At 47.5% G+C, this 14356-nt stretch overlaps 20 non-coding genes across 20 annotated transcripts; all 20 read left to right on the top strand.

Annotated features, from left to right (window-relative positions):
- Positions 1–583: 583 nt before the first annotated feature.
- TRNAQ-UUG (transfer RNA glutamine (anticodon UUG)) lies at positions 584–655 on the top strand. Its single transcript has one exon. It is a non-coding gene; the product is annotated as a tRNA-Gln (tRNA).
- Positions 656–1496: 841 nt separating this feature from the next.
- On the top strand, positions 1497–1568 carry TRNAD-GUC (transfer RNA aspartic acid (anticodon GUC)). The gene has a single exon. It is a non-coding gene; the product is annotated as a tRNA-Asp (tRNA).
- A 467-nt stretch (positions 1569–2035) lies between these two features.
- Positions 2036–2107, top strand: TRNAQ-CUG (transfer RNA glutamine (anticodon CUG)). The gene has a single exon. It is a non-coding gene; the product is annotated as a tRNA-Gln (tRNA).
- A 215-nt stretch (positions 2108–2322) lies between these two features.
- Positions 2323–2394, top strand: TRNAD-GUC (transfer RNA aspartic acid (anticodon GUC)). The gene has a single exon. It is a non-coding gene; the product is annotated as a tRNA-Asp (tRNA).
- A 485-nt stretch (positions 2395–2879) lies between these two features.
- Positions 2880–2951, top strand: TRNAQ-UUG (transfer RNA glutamine (anticodon UUG)). The gene has a single exon. It is a non-coding gene; the product is annotated as a tRNA-Gln (tRNA).
- An 841-nt stretch (positions 2952–3792) lies between these two features.
- Positions 3793–3864, top strand: TRNAD-GUC (transfer RNA aspartic acid (anticodon GUC)). Its single transcript has one exon. It is a non-coding gene; the product is annotated as a tRNA-Asp (tRNA).
- A 467-nt stretch (positions 3865–4331) lies between these two features.
- Positions 4332–4403, top strand: TRNAQ-CUG (transfer RNA glutamine (anticodon CUG)). The gene has a single exon. It is a non-coding gene; the product is annotated as a tRNA-Gln (tRNA).
- A 772-nt stretch (positions 4404–5175) lies between these two features.
- TRNAQ-UUG (transfer RNA glutamine (anticodon UUG)) lies at positions 5176–5247 on the top strand. Its single transcript has one exon. It is a non-coding gene; the product is annotated as a tRNA-Gln (tRNA).
- A 1397-nt stretch (positions 5248–6644) lies between these two features.
- Positions 6645–6716, top strand: TRNAQ-UUG (transfer RNA glutamine (anticodon UUG)). Its single transcript has one exon. It is a non-coding gene; the product is annotated as a tRNA-Gln (tRNA).
- An 841-nt stretch (positions 6717–7557) lies between these two features.
- TRNAD-GUC (transfer RNA aspartic acid (anticodon GUC)) lies at positions 7558–7629 on the top strand. The gene has a single exon. It is a non-coding gene; the product is annotated as a tRNA-Asp (tRNA).
- Positions 7630–8096: 467 nt separating this feature from the next.
- On the top strand, positions 8097–8168 carry TRNAQ-CUG (transfer RNA glutamine (anticodon CUG)). The gene has a single exon. It is a non-coding gene; the product is annotated as a tRNA-Gln (tRNA).
- Positions 8169–8383: 215 nt separating this feature from the next.
- TRNAD-GUC (transfer RNA aspartic acid (anticodon GUC)) lies at positions 8384–8455 on the top strand. The gene has a single exon. It is a non-coding gene; the product is annotated as a tRNA-Asp (tRNA).
- Positions 8456–8940: 485 nt separating this feature from the next.
- TRNAQ-UUG (transfer RNA glutamine (anticodon UUG)) lies at positions 8941–9012 on the top strand. Its single transcript has one exon. It is a non-coding gene; the product is annotated as a tRNA-Gln (tRNA).
- An 841-nt stretch (positions 9013–9853) lies between these two features.
- On the top strand, positions 9854–9925 carry TRNAD-GUC (transfer RNA aspartic acid (anticodon GUC)). The gene has a single exon. It is a non-coding gene; the product is annotated as a tRNA-Asp (tRNA).
- A 467-nt stretch (positions 9926–10392) lies between these two features.
- On the top strand, positions 10393–10464 carry TRNAQ-CUG (transfer RNA glutamine (anticodon CUG)). The gene has a single exon. It is a non-coding gene; the product is annotated as a tRNA-Gln (tRNA).
- A 215-nt stretch (positions 10465–10679) lies between these two features.
- On the top strand, positions 10680–10751 carry TRNAD-GUC (transfer RNA aspartic acid (anticodon GUC)). Its single transcript has one exon. It is a non-coding gene; the product is annotated as a tRNA-Asp (tRNA).
- Positions 10752–11236: 485 nt separating this feature from the next.
- TRNAQ-UUG (transfer RNA glutamine (anticodon UUG)) lies at positions 11237–11308 on the top strand. The gene has a single exon. It is a non-coding gene; the product is annotated as a tRNA-Gln (tRNA).
- Positions 11309–12150: 842 nt separating this feature from the next.
- TRNAD-GUC (transfer RNA aspartic acid (anticodon GUC)) lies at positions 12151–12222 on the top strand. Its single transcript has one exon. It is a non-coding gene; the product is annotated as a tRNA-Asp (tRNA).
- Positions 12223–12688: 466 nt separating this feature from the next.
- On the top strand, positions 12689–12760 carry TRNAQ-CUG (transfer RNA glutamine (anticodon CUG)). Its single transcript has one exon. It is a non-coding gene; the product is annotated as a tRNA-Gln (tRNA).
- Positions 12761–13532: 772 nt separating this feature from the next.
- Positions 13533–13604, top strand: TRNAQ-UUG (transfer RNA glutamine (anticodon UUG)). The gene has a single exon. It is a non-coding gene; the product is annotated as a tRNA-Gln (tRNA).
- Positions 13605–14356: the final 752 nt, after the last annotated feature.

Raw genomic sequence — 14356 nt, 5'->3', positions numbered from 1 at the left:
GGTGAAAAAGAAAGACTTTCATGTGGTCCTCGTTAGTATTGTGGTGAGTATCCCCGCCTGTCACGCGGGAGACCGGGGTTCGATTCCCCGACGGGGAGATGGCTTTTTCTACCCACTTAGCAGCACGCTTAACTCACCACGCTCAACTTCAAGTCCTTGAATGCTCTTTCAAGAGGGAGCTTTGAGCTCACATTTGCACAACCTGGGCATTCTACAAATCATTCTTATGTTGAAACCGACGCTGGCTTAGTCATTTCTCCCACAACTAGTCATCTACAAATTTCTCAACAAGCTTGGTGTCTACTCCTGCACGGTGGTGATTGGCGCCATCCCACTTTTGGCCCCAGAAACCTTGGGATGGCAGCGTCTACGTTCCTGCCCCTTGGTTCATCAATTATAGATGTCAAAGTGCTGCTAGATGGCCAAGGGAAAATTTGCTAGACTAGTTGGTCCTGTGGGGTGAAATGGGACAGAAGTTAACCAACGCCCATGTAGACATACGGAAACATCAGAAGGAAAAAAGGACATCTGGGGAAAAAAGACCTTTAAACAATGGGGCCTAGCCAAGGGAGGTAGAGCCGGTGGTTCCATGGTGTAATGGTTAGCACTCTGGACTTTGAATCCAGCAATCCGAGTTCAAATCTCGGTGGGACCTCATTTTTCACACTGCCTGCTGCTTCGCAACTTGCGTCTTACTGACACAAAGGCCACTCAGAAAAGCAGCTGCTGAAAACATAGATGCTTAGCAAGCTACTGACCACAGCTACTTTGGGACATAAGCTCCACAGATCGCTATCCATAGACTCAAACTTTCAGCTAATATTGCGTGGCTCTCTCATTTGGAGAAAAGCTCCGGGAAAGAATGACATGAGAAAGGAATATTGAAAGAAGGGCTCTTTGAGGTCACGCATTCCTAATCCATTGGCTTTTCTTTGTCCAAGTTGAAATCCAGACAACTTGGAGTTTTGCTTGGGTTTACAGCAGAGACGTAAAGCTTCACGTCAGCTAGCTGGGCAGGCTGATGAAGAGAAGAGCTCCCTAAAAGAAGGCAACATTGGTAGCTATCTCTTTTGCTCCCAGGGGCGGGTAAGGGCACACCTGCATTCCTGGTGAATATTCAAAAGGGGGAAGGAAGGACTCCGGGGCAAGAAGTGAGAAGAAAAAGGTGTCTTTGGGAGAGAAAAGAAGGGAAGACAAGAGTCTACTAAGAAAGCAAGTGAGAGGACAAGCCATTCTCTGGAAGAGGATGCAAGGAGAAAGGAGGGTTTCTGGGAGGGGATAGTAAGGGAAAAGGAGTGTCTCCTCAAAAGGAATCAAAGAAAAATGTGGGTTACTGGGAGAGGATGTGTGGGAAAAGGAGAGCCCAGGACCTAGCGATGGCTAAGCAAACTAATAATACAGCGAGTTCTTGGACAAATGAAAATCCACAACCGTATGTTCTCCTGCACAAAAAAAGATGGTGATGGCGGTGGTGCAAAAAAAACCCTTTCATGTGGTCCTCGTTAGTATAGTGGTGAGTATCCCCGCCTGTCACGCGGGAGACCGGGGTTCGATTCCCCGACGGGGAGATGGCTTTTTCTACCCACTTAGCAGCACGCCTAACTCACCACGCTCAACTCAAGTCCTTGAATGCTCTTTCAAGAGGGAGCTTTGAGCTCACATTTGTACAAATCAATCTTATGGCCACCCGGACGCTGGCTTAGTCATTTCTCCCACATCTAGTCAGCTCCACATTTCTCAACAAGCTTGGTGTTTACTTCTGCACGCTGCTGATTGGTGCCATCCCACTTTTGACCCCAGAAACCTTGGGATGGCAGCATCTAAGTTCATGCCCTTTGCTTCATCAAGTATAGATGTCATAGTGCTGCTAGATGGCCAAGGGAAAATTTGCTAGACTGGTCGGTCCTGTGGGGTGAAATGGGACAGAAGTTAACCAATGCCCATGTAGACATACGCAAAGATCACAAGGAGGACATGTGAGGGGGGGAAAAAAAAGTCTAAACAATTGGGCCTGGCCAAGCAGTACAGATCCAAAGGTTCCATGGTGTAATGGTTAGCACTCTGGACTCTGAATCCAGCGATCCGAGTTCAAATCTCGGTGGGACCTTCCTTTTCACACTGTCTACTGCTTGGCAACTTGTGTCTTACTGACACAAAGGCCACTGGGAAAAGCAGGATGTGTGGGAAAAGGAGAGCCCAGGACCTAGCGATTGCTAAGCAAACTAATAATAAAGCCAGTTCTTGGAAAAAAGAAAATCCACAACCGTATGTCTTGCTGCACGAAAAAGATGGTGGTGGTGAAAAAGAAAGACTTTCATGTGGTCCTCGTTAGTATAGTGGTGAGTATCCCCGCCTGTCACGCGGGAGACCGGGGTTCGATTCCCCGACGGGGAGATGGCTTTTTCTACCCACTTAGCAGCACGCTTAACTCACCACGCTCAACTTCAAGTCCTTGAATGCTCTTTCAAGAGGGAGCTTTGAGCTCACATTTGCACAACCTGGGCATTCTACAAATCATTCTTATGTTGAAACCGACGCTGGCTTAGTCATTTCTCCCACAACTAGTCATCTACAAATTTCTCAACAAGCTTGGTGTCTACTCCTGCACGGTGGTGATTGGCGCCATCCCACTTTTGGCCCCAGAAACCTTGGGATGGCAGCGTCTACGTTCCTGCCCCTTGGTTCATCAATTATAGATGTCAAAGTGCTGCTAGATGGCCAAGGGAAAATTTGCTAGACTAGTTGGTCCTGTGGGGTGAAATGGGACAGAAGTTAACCAACGCCCATGTAGACATACGGAAACATCAGAAGGAAAAAAGGACATCTGGGGAAAAAAGACCTTTAAACAATGGGGCCTAGCCAAGGGAGGTAGAGCCAGTGGTTCCATGGTGTAATGGTTAGCACTCTGGACTTTGAATCCAGCAATCCGAGTTCAAATCTCGGTGGGACCTCATTTTTCACACTGCCTACTGCTTCGCAACTTGCGTCTTACTGACACAAAGGCCACTCAGAAAAGCAGCTGCTGAAAACATAGATGCTTAGCAAGCTACTGACCACAGCTACTTTGGGACATAAGCTCCACAGATCGCTATCCATAGACTCAAACTTTCAGCTAATATTGCGTGGCTCTCTCATTTGGAGAAAAGCTCCGGGAAAGAAGGACATGAGAAAGGACTATTGAAAGAAGGGCTCTTTAAGGTCACGCATTCCTAATCCATTGGCTTCTCTTTGTCCAAGTTGAAATCCGGACAACTTGGAGTTTTGCTTGGGTTTACAGCAGAGACGTAAAGCTTCACGTCAGCTAGCTGGGCAGGCTGATGAAGAGAAGAGCTCCCTAAAAGAAGGCAACATTGGTAGCTATCTCTTTTGCTCCCAGGGGCGGGTAAGGGCACACCTGCATTCCTGGTGAATATCCAAAAGGGGGAAGGAAGGACTCCGGGGCAAGAAGTGAGAAGAAAAAGGTGTCTTTGGGAGAGAAAAGAAGGGAAGACAAGAGTCTACTAAGAAAGCAAGTGAGAGGACAAGCCATTCTCTGGAAGAGGATGCAAGGAGAAAGGAGGGTTTCTGGGAGGGGATAGTAAGGGAAAAGGAGTGTCTCCTCAAAAGGAATCAAAGAAAAATGTGGGTTACTGGGAGAGGATGTGTGGGAAAAGCAGAGCCCAGGACCTAGCGATGGCTAAGCAAACTAATAATACAGCGAGTTCTTGGACAAATGAAAATCCACAACCGTATGTTCTCCTGCACAAAAAAAGATGGTGATGGCGGTGGTGCAAAAAAAACCCTTTCATGTGGTCCTCGTTAGTATAGTGGTGAGTATCCCCGCCTGTCACGCGGGAGACCGGGGTTCGATTCCCCGACGGGGAGATGGCTTTTTCTACCCACTTAGCAGCACGCCTAACTCACCACGCTCAACTCAAGTCCTTGAATGCTCTTTCAAGAGGGAGCTTTGAGCTCACATTTGTACAAATCAATCTTATGGCCACCCGGACGCTGGCTTAGTCATTTCTCCCACATCTAGTCAGCTCCACATTTCTCAACAAGCTTGGTGTTTACTTCTGCACGCTGCTGATTGGTGCCATCCCACTTTTGACCCCAGAAACCTTGGGATGGCAGCATCTAAGTTCATGCCCTTTGCTTCATCAAGTATAGATGTCAAAGTGCTGCTAGATGGCCAAGGGAAAATTTGCTAGACTGGTCGGTCCTGTGGGTGAAATGGGACAGAAGTTAACCAATGCCCATGTAGACATACGCAAAGATCACAAGGAGGACATGTGAGGGGGGGGAAAAAAAAGTCTAAACAATTGGGCCTGGCCAAGCAGTACAGATCCAAAGGTTCCATGGTGTAATGGTTAGCACTCTGGACTCTGAATCCAGTGATCCGAGTTCAAATCTCGGTGGGACCTTCCTTTTCACACTGTCTACTGCTTGGCAACTTGTGTCTTACTGACACAAAGGCCACTGGGAAAAGCAGGATGTGTGGGAAAAGGAGAGCCCAGGACCTAGCGATTGCTAAGCAAACTAATAATAAAGCCAGTTCTTGGAAAAAAGAAAATCCACAACCGTATGTCTTGCTGCACGAAAAAGATGGTGGTGGTGAAAAAGAAAGACTTTCATGTGGTCCTCGTTAGTATAGTGGTGAGTATCCCCGCCTGTCACGTGGGAGACCGGGGTTCGATTCCCCGACGGGGAGATGGCTTTTTCTACCCACTTAGCAGCACGCTTAACTCACCACGCTCAACTTCAAGTCCTTGAATGCTCTTTCAAGAGGGAGCTTTGAGCTCACATTTGCACAACCTGGGCATTCTACAAATCATTCTTATGTTGAAACCGACGCTGGCTTAGTCATTTCTCCCACAACTAGTCATCTACAAATTTCTCAACAAGCTTGGTGTCTACTCCTGCACGGTGGTGATTGGCGCCATCCCACTTTTGGCCCCAGAAACCTTGGGATGGCAGCGTCTACGTTCCTGCCCCTTGGTTCATCAATTATAGATGTCAAAGTGCTGCTAGATGGCCAAGGGAAAATTTGCTAGACTAGTTGGTCCTGTGGGGTGAAATGGGACAGAAGTTAACCAACGCCCATGTAGACATACGGAAACATCAGAAGGAAAAAAGGACATCTGGGGAAAAAAGACCTTTAAACAATGGGGCCTAGCCAAGGGAGGTAGAGCCGGTGGTTCCATGGTGTAATGGTTAGCACTCTGGACTTTGAATCCAGCAATCCGAGTTCAAATCTCGGTGGGACCTCATTTTTCACACTGCCTACTGCTTCGCAACTTGCGTCTTACTGACACAAAGGCCACTCAGAAAAGCAGCTGCTGAAAACATAGATGCTTAGCAAGCTACTGACCACAGCTACTTTGGGACATAAGCTCCACAGATCGCTATCCATAGACTCAAACTTTCAGCTAATATTGCGTGGCTCTCTCATTTGGAGAAAAGCTCCGGGAAAGAATGACATGAGAAAGGAATATTGAAAGAAGGGCTCTTTGAGGTCACGCATTCCTAATCCATTGGCTTCTCTTTGTCCAAGTTGAAATCCAGACAACTTGGAGTTTTGCTTGGGTTTACAGCAGAGACGTAAAGCTTCACGTCAGCTAGCTGGGCAGGCTGATGAAGAGAAGAGCTCCCTAAAAGAAGGCAACATTGGTAGCTATCTCTTTTGCTCCCAGGGGCGGGTAAGGGCACACCTGCATTACTGGTGAATATCCAAAAGGGGGAAGGAAGGACTCCGGGGCAAGAAGTGAGAAGAAAAAGGTGTCTTTGGGAGAGAAAAGAAGGGAAGACAAGAGTCTACTAAGAAAGCAAGTGAGAGGACAAGCCATTCTCTGGAAGAGGATGCAAGGAGAAAGGAGGGTTTCTGGGAGGGGATAGTAAGGGAAAAGGAGTGTCTCCTCAAAAGGAATCAAAGAAAAATGTGGGTTACTGGGAGAGGATGTGTGGGAAAAGGAGAGCCCAGGACCTAGCGATGGCTAAGCAAACTAATAATACAGCGAGTTCTTGGACAAATGAAAATCCACAACCGTATGTTCTCCTGCACAAAAAAAGATGGTGATGGCGGTGGTGCAAAAAAAACCCTTTCATGTGGTCCTCGTTAGTATAGTGGTGAGTATCCCCGCCTGTCACGCAGGAGACCGGGGTTCGATTCCCCGACGGGGAGATGGCTTTTTCTACCCACTTAGCAGCACGCCTAACTCACCACGCTCAACTCAAGTCCTTGAATGCTCTTTCAAGAGGGAGCTTTGAGCTCACATTTGTACAACCTGGGCATTCTACAAATCATTCTTATGTTGAAACCGACGCTGGCTTAGTCATTTCTCCCACAACTAGTCATCTACAAATTTCTCAACAAGCTTGGTGTCTACTCCTGCACGGTGGTGATTGGCGCCATCCCACTTTTGGCCCCAGAAACCTTGGGATGGCAGCGTCTACGTTCCTGCCCCTTGGTTCATCAATTATAGATGTCAAAGTGCTGCTAGATGGCCAAGGGAAAATTTGCTAGACTAGTTGGTCCTGTGGGGTGAAATGGGACAGAAGTTAACCAACGCCCATGTAGACATACGGAAACATCAGAAGGAAAAAAGGACATCTGGGGAAAAAAGACCTTTAAACAATGGGGCCTAGCCAAGGGAGGTAGAGCCAGTGGTTCCATGGTGTAATGGTTAGCACTCTGGACTTTGAATCCAGCAATCCGAGTTCAAATCTCGGTGGGACCTCATTTTTCACACTGCCTACTGCTTCGCAACTTGCGTCTTACTGACACAAAGGCCACTCAGAAAAGCAGCTGCTGAAAACATAGATGCTTAGCAAGCTACTGACCACAGCTACTTTGGGACATAAGCTCCACAGATCGCTATCCATAGACTCAAACTTTCAGCTAATATTGCGTGGCTCTCTCATTTGGAGAAAAGCTCCGGGAAAGAATGACATGAGAAAGGAATATTGAAAGAAGGGCTCTTTGAGGTCACGCATTCCTAATCCATTGGCTTCTCTTTGTCCAAGTTGAAATCCAGACAACTTGGAGTTTTGCTTGGGTTTACAGCAGAGACGTAAAGCTTCACGTCAGCTAGCTGGGTAGGCTGATGAAGAGAAGAGCTCCCTAAAAGAAGGCAACATTGGTAGCTATCTCTTTTGCTCCCAGGGGCGGGTAAGGGCACACCTGCATTACTGGTGAATATCCAAAAGGGGGAAGGAAGGACTCCGGGGCAAGAAGTGAGAAGAAAAAGGTGTCTTTGGGAGAGAAAAGAAGGGAAGACAAGAGTCTACTAAGAAAGCAAGTGAGAGGACAAGCCATTCTCTGGAAGAGGATGCAAGGAGAAAGGAGGGTTTCTGGGAGGGGATAGTAAGGGAAAAGGAGTGTCTCCTCAAAAGGAATCAAAGAAAAATGTGGGTTACTGGGAGAGGATGTGTGGGAAAAGGAGAGCCCAGGACCTAGCGATGGCTAAGCAAACTAATAATACAGCGAGTTCTTGGACAAATGAAAATCCACAACCGTATGTTCTCCTGCACAAAAAAAGATGGTGATGGCGGTGGTGCAAAAAAAACCCTTTCATGTGGTCCTCGTTAGTATAGTGGTGAGTATCCCCGCCTGTCACGCGGGAGACCGGGGTTCGATTCCCCGACGGGGAGATGGCTTTTTCTACCCACTTAGCAGCACGCCTAACTCACCACGCTCAACTCAAGTCCTTGAATGCTCTTTCAAGAGGGAGCTTTGAGCTCACATTTGTACAAATCAATCTTATGGCCACCCGGACGCTGGCTTAGTCATTTCTCCCACATCTAGTCAGCTCCACATTTCTCAACAAGCTTGGTGTTTACTTCTGCACGCTGCTGATTGGTGCCATCCCACTTTTGACCCCAGAAACCTTGGGATGGCAGCATCTAAGTTCATGCCCTTTGCTTCATCAAGTATAGATGTCAAAGTGCTGCTAGATGGCCAAGGGAAAATTTGCTAGACTGGTCGGTCCTGTGGGTGAAATGGGACAGAAGTTAACCAATGCCCATGTAGACATACGCAAAGATCACAAGGAGGACATGTGAGGGGGGGAAAAAAAAAGTCTAAACAATTGGGCCTGGCCAAGCAGTACAGATCCAAAGGTTCCATGGTGTAATGGTTAGCACTCTGGACTCTGAATCCAGCGATCCGAGTTCAAATCTCGGTGGGACCTTCCTTTTCACACTGTCTACTGCTTGGCAACTTGTGTCTTACTGACACAAAGGCCACTGGGAAAAGCAGGATGTGTGGGAAAAGGAGAGCCCAGGACCTAGCGATTGCTAAGCAAACTAATAATAAAGCCAGTTCTTGGAAAAAAGAAAATCCACAACCGTATGTCTTGCTGCACGAAAAAGATGGTGGTGGTGAAAAAGAAAGACTTTCATGTGGTCCTCGTTAGTATAGTGGTGAGTATCCCCGCCTGTCACGCGGGAGACCGGGGTTCGATTCCCCGATGGGGAGATGGCTTTTTCTACCCACTTAGCAGCACGCTTAACTCACCACGCTCAACTTCAAGTCCTTGAATGCTCTTTCAAGAGGGAGCTTTGAGCTCACATTTGCACAACCTGGGCATTCTACAAATCATTCTTATGTTGAAACCGACGCTGGCTTAGTCATTTCTCCCACAACTAGTCATCTACAAATTTCTCAACAAGCTTGGTGTCTACTCCTGCACGGTGGTGATTGGCGCCATCCCACTTTTGGCCCCAGAAACCTTGGGATGGCAGCGTCTACGTTCCTGCCCCTTGGTTCATCAATTATAGATGTCAAAGTGCTGCTAGATGGCCAAGGGAAAATTTGCTAGACTAGTTGGTCCTGTGGGGTGAAATGGGACAGAAGTTAACCAACGCCCATGTAGACATACGGAAACATCAGAAGGAAAAAAGGACATCTGGGGAAAAAAGACCTTTAAACAATGGGGCCTAGCCAAGGGAGGTAGAGCCGGTGGTTCCATGGTGTAATGGTTAGCACTCTGGACTTTGAATCCAGCAATCCGAGTTCAAATCTCGGTGGGACCTCATTTTTCACACTGCCTACTGCTTCGCAACTTGCGTCTTACTGACACAAAGGCCACTCAGAAAAGCAGCTGCTGAAAACATAGATGCTTAGCAAGCTACTGACCACAGCTACTTTGGGACATAAGCTCCACAGATCGCTATCCATAGACTCAAACTTTCAGCTAATATTGCGTGGCTCTCTCATTTGGAGAAAAGCTCCGGGAAAGAATGACATGAGAAAGGAATATTGAAAGAAGGGCTCTTTGAGGTCACGCATTCCTAATCCATTGGCTTCTCTTTGTCCAAGTTGAAATCCAGACAACTTGGAGTTTTGCTTGGGTTTACAGCAGAGACGTAAAGCTTCACGTCAGCTAGCTGGGCAGGCTGATGAAGAGAAGAGCTCCCTAAAAGAAGGCAACATTGGTAGCTATCTCTTTTGCTCCCAGGGGCGGGTAAGGGCACACCTGCATTACTGGTGAATATCCAAAAGGGGGAAGGAAGGACTCCGGGGCAAGAAGTGAGAAGAAAAAGGTGTCTTTGGGAGAGAAAAGAAGGGAAGACAAGAGTCTACTAAGAAAGCAAGTGAGAGGACAAGCCATTCTCTGGAAGAGGATGCAAGGAGAAAGGAGGGTTTCTGGGAGGGGATAGTAAGGGAAAAGGAGTGTCTCCTCAAAAGGAATCAAAGAAAAATGTGGGTTACTGGGAGAGGATGTGTGGGAAAAGGAGAGCCCAGGACCTAGCGATGGCTAAGCAAACTAATAATACAGCGAGTTCTTGGACAAATGAAAATCCACAACCGTATGTTCTCCTGCACAAAAAAAGATGGTGATGGCGGTGGTGCAAAAAAAACCCTTTCATGTGGTCCTCGTTAGTATAGTGGTGAGTATCCCCGCCTGTCACGCGGGAGACCGGGGTTCGATTCCCCGACGGGGAGATGGCTTTTTCTACCCACTTAGCAGCACGCCTAACTCACCACGCTCAACTCAAGTCCTTGAATGCTCTTTCAAGAGGGAGCTTTGAGCTCACATTTGTACAAATCAATCTTATGGCCACCCGGACGCTGGCTTAGTCATTTCTCCCACATCTAGTCAGCTCCACATTTCTCAACAAGCTTGGTGTTTACTTCTGCACGCTGCTGATTGGTGCCATCCCACTTTTGACCCCAGAAACCTTGGGATGGCAGCATCTAAGTTCATGCCCTTTGCTTCATCAAGTATAGATGTCAAAGTGCTGCTAGATGGCCAAGGGAAAATTTGCTAGACTGGTCGGTCCTGTGGGGTGAAATGGGACAGAAGTTAACCAATGCCCATGTAGACATACGCAAAGATCACAAGGAGGACATGTGAGGGGGGAAAAAAAAAGTCTAAACAATTGGGCCTGGCCAAGCAGTACAGATCCAAAGGTTCCATGGTGTAATGGTTAGCACTCTGGACTCTGAATCCAGCGATCCGAGTTCAAATCTCGGTGGGACCTTCCTTTTCACACTGTCTACTGCTTGGCAACTTGTGTCTTACTGACACAAAGGCCACTGGGAAAAGCAGGATGTGTGGGAAAAGGAGAGCCCAGGACCTAGCGATTGCTAAGCAAACTAATAATAAAGCCAGTTCTTGGAAAAAAGAAAATCCACAACCGTATGTCTTGCTGCACGAAAAAGATGGTGGTGGTGAAAAAGAAAGACTTTCATGTGGTCCTCGTTAGTATAGTGGTGAGTATCCCCGCCTGTCACGCGGGAGACCGGGGTTCGATTCCCCGACGGGGAGATGGCTTTTTCTACCCACTTAGCAGCACGCTTAACTCACCACGCTCAACTTCAAGTCCTTGAATGCTCTTTCAAGAGGGAGCTTTGAGCTCACATTTGCACAACCTGGGCATTCTACAAATCATTCTTATGTTGAAACCGACGCTGGCTTAGTCATTTCTCCCACAACTAGTCATCTACAAATTTCTCAACAAGCTTGGTGTCTACTCCTGCACGGTGGTGATTGGCGCCATCCCACTTTTGGCCCCAGAAACCTTGGGATGGCAGCGTCTACGTTCCTGCCCCTTGGTTCATCAATTATAGATGTCAAAGTGCTGCTAGATGGCCAAGGGAAAATTTGCTAGACTAGTTGGTCCTGTGGGGTGAAATGGGACAGAAGTTAACCAACGCCCATGTAGACATACGGAAACATCAGAAGGAAAAAAGGACATCTGGGGAAAAAAGACCTTTAAACAATGGGGCCTAGCCAAGGGAGGTAGAGCCGGTGGTTCCATGGTGTAATGGTTAGCACTCTGGACTTTGAATCCAGCAATCCGAGTTCAAATCTCGGTGGGACCTCATTTTTCACACTGCCTGCTGCTTCGCAACTTGCGTCTTACTGACACAAAGGCCACTCAGAAAAGCAGCTGCTGAAAACATAGATGCTTAGCAAGCTACTGACCACAGCTACTTTGGGACATAAGCTCCACAGATCGCTATCCATAGACTCAAACTTTCAGCTAATATTGTGTGGCTCTCTCATTTGGAGAAAAGCTCCGGGAAAGAATGACATGAGAAAGGAATATTGAAAGAAGGGCTCTTTGAGGTCACGCATTCCTAATCCATTGGCTTCTCTTTGTCCAAGTTGAAATCCAGACAACTTGGAGTTTTGCTTGGGTTTACAGCAGAGACGTAAAGCTTCACGTCAGCTAGCTGGGCAGGCTGATGAAGAGAAGAGCTCCCTAAAAGAAGGCAACATTGGTAGCTATCTCTTTTGCTCCCAGGGGCGGGTAAGGGCACACCTGCATTACTGGTGAATATCCAAAAGGGGGAAGGAAGGACTCCGGGGCAAGAAGTGAGAAGAAAAAGGTGTCTTTGGGAGAGAAAAGAAGGGAAGACAAGAGTCTACTAAGAAAGCAAGTGAGAGGACAAGCCATTCTCTGGAAGAGGATGCAAGGAGAAAGGAGGGTTTCTGGGAGGGGATAGTAAGGGAAAAGGAGTGTCTCCTCAAAAGGAATCAAAGAAAAATGTGGGTTACTGGGAGAGGATGTGTGGGAAAAGGAGAGCCCAGGACCTAGCGATGGCTAAGCAAACTAATAATACAGCGAGTTCTTGGACAAATGAAAATCCACAACCGTATGTTCTCCTGCACAAAAAAAGATGGTGATGGCGGTGGTGCAAAAAAAAACCCTTTCATGTGGTCCTCGTTAGTATAGTGGTGAGTATCCCCGCCTGTCACGCGGGAGACCGGGGTTCGATTCCCCGACGGGGAGATGGCTTTTTCTACCCACTTAGCAGCACGCCTAACTCACCACGCTCAACTCAAGTCCTTGAATGCTCTTTCAAGAGGGAGCTTTGAGCTCACATTTGTACAAATCAATCTTATGGCCACCCGGACGCTGGCTTAGTCATTTCTCCCACATCTAGTCAGCTCCACATTTCTCAACAAGCTTGGTGTTTACTTCTGCACGCTGCTGATTGGTGCCATCCCACTTTTGACCCCAGAAACCTTGGGATGGCAGCATCTAAGTTCATGCCCTTTGCTTCATCAAGTATAGATGTCAAAGTGCTGCTAGATGGCCAAGGGAAAATTTGCTAGACTGGTCGGTCCTGTGGGGTGAAATGGGACAGAAGTTAACCAATGCCCATGTAGACATACGCAAAGATCACAAGGAGGACATGTGAGGGGGAAAAAAAAAGTCTAAACAATTGGGCCTGGCCAAGCAGTACAGATCCAAAGGTTCCATGGTGTAATGGTTAGCACTCTGGACTCTGAATCCAGCGATCCGAGTTCAAATCTCGGTAGGACCTTCCTTTTCACACTGTCTACTGCTTGGCAACTTGTGTCTTACTGACACAAAGGCCACTGGGAAAAGCAGGATGTGTGGGAAAAGGAGAGCCCAGGACCTAGCGATTGCTAAGCAAACTAATAATAAAGCCAGTTCTTGGAAAAAAGAAAATCCACAACCGTATGTCTTGCTGCACGAAAAAGATGGTGGTGGTGAAAAAGAAAGACTTTCATGTGGTCCTCGTTAGTATAGTGGTGAGTATCCCCGCCTGTCACGCGGTAGACCGGGGTTCGATTCCCCGATGGGGAGATGGCTTTTTCTACCCACTTAGCAGCACGCTTAACTCACCACGCTCAACTTCAAGTCCTTGAATGCTCTTTCAAGAGGGAGCTTTGAGCTCACATTTGCACAACCTGGGCATTCTACAAATCATTCTTATGTTGAAACCGACGCTGGCTTAGTCATTTCTCCCACAACTAGTCATCTACAAATTTCTCAACAAGCTTGGTGTCTACTCCTGCACGGTGGTGATTGGCGCCATCCCACTTTTGGCCCCAGAAACCTTGGGATGGCAGCGTCTACGTTCCTGCCCCTTGGTTCATCAATTATAGATGTCAAAGTGCTGCTAGATGGCCAAGGGAAAATTTGCTAGACTAGTTGGTCCTGTGGGGTGAAATGGGACAGAAGTTAACCAACGCCCATGTAGACATACGGAAACATCAGAAGGAAAAAAGGACATCTGGGGGAAAAAGACCTTTAAACAATGGGGCCTAGCCAAGGGAGGTAGAGCCGGTGGTTCCATGGTGTAATGGTTAGCACTCTGGACTTTGAATCCAGCAATCCGAGTTCAAATCTCGGTGGGACCTCATTTTTCACACTGCCTACTGCTTCGCAACTTGCGTCTTACTGACACAAAGGCCACTCAGAAAAGCAGCTGCTGAAAACATAGATGCTTAGCAAGCTACTGACCACAGCTACTTTGGGACATAAGCTCCACAGATCGCTATCCATAGACTCAAACTTTCAGCTAATATTGCGTGGCTCTCTCATTTGGAGAAAAGCTCCGGGAAAGAATGACATGAGAAAGGAATATTGAAAGAAGGGCTCTTTGAGGTCACGCATTCCTAATCCATTGGCTTCTCTTTGTCCAAGTTGAAATCCAGACAACTTGGAGTTTTGCTTGGGTTTACAGCAGAGACGTAAAGCTTCACGTCAGCTAGCTGGGCAGGCTGATGAAGAGAAGAGCTCCCTAAAAGAAGGCAACATTGGTAGCTATCTCTTTTGCTCCCAGGGGCGGGTAAGGGCACACCTGCATTACTGGTGAATATCCAAAAGGGGGAAGGAAGGACTCCGGGGCAAGAAGTGAGAAGAAAAAGGTGTCTTTGGGAGAGAAAAGAAGGGAAGACAAGAGTCTACTAAGAAAGCAAGTGAGAGGACAAGCCATTCTCTGGAAGAGGATGCAAGGAGAAAGGAGGGTTTCTGGGAGGGGATAGTAAGGGAAAAGGAGTGTCTCCTCAAAAGGAATCAAAGAAAAATGTGGGTTACTGGGAGAGGATGTGTGGGAAAAGGAGAGCCCAGGACCTAGCGATGGCTAAGCAAACTAATAATACAGCGAGTT

The sequence above is a fragment of the Staurois parvus genome, unplaced genomic scaffold (genome assembly GCF_062004578.1).
Source record: "Staurois parvus isolate SC_StPar_1 unplaced genomic scaffold, SC_StPar_1.0 ptg000782l, whole genome shotgun sequence".
In the NCBI taxonomy this organism is placed as follows: domain Eukaryota; kingdom Metazoa; phylum Chordata; class Amphibia; order Anura; family Ranidae; genus Staurois; species Staurois parvus.
This window is presented reverse-complemented; position numbering and strand designations above follow the sequence as displayed.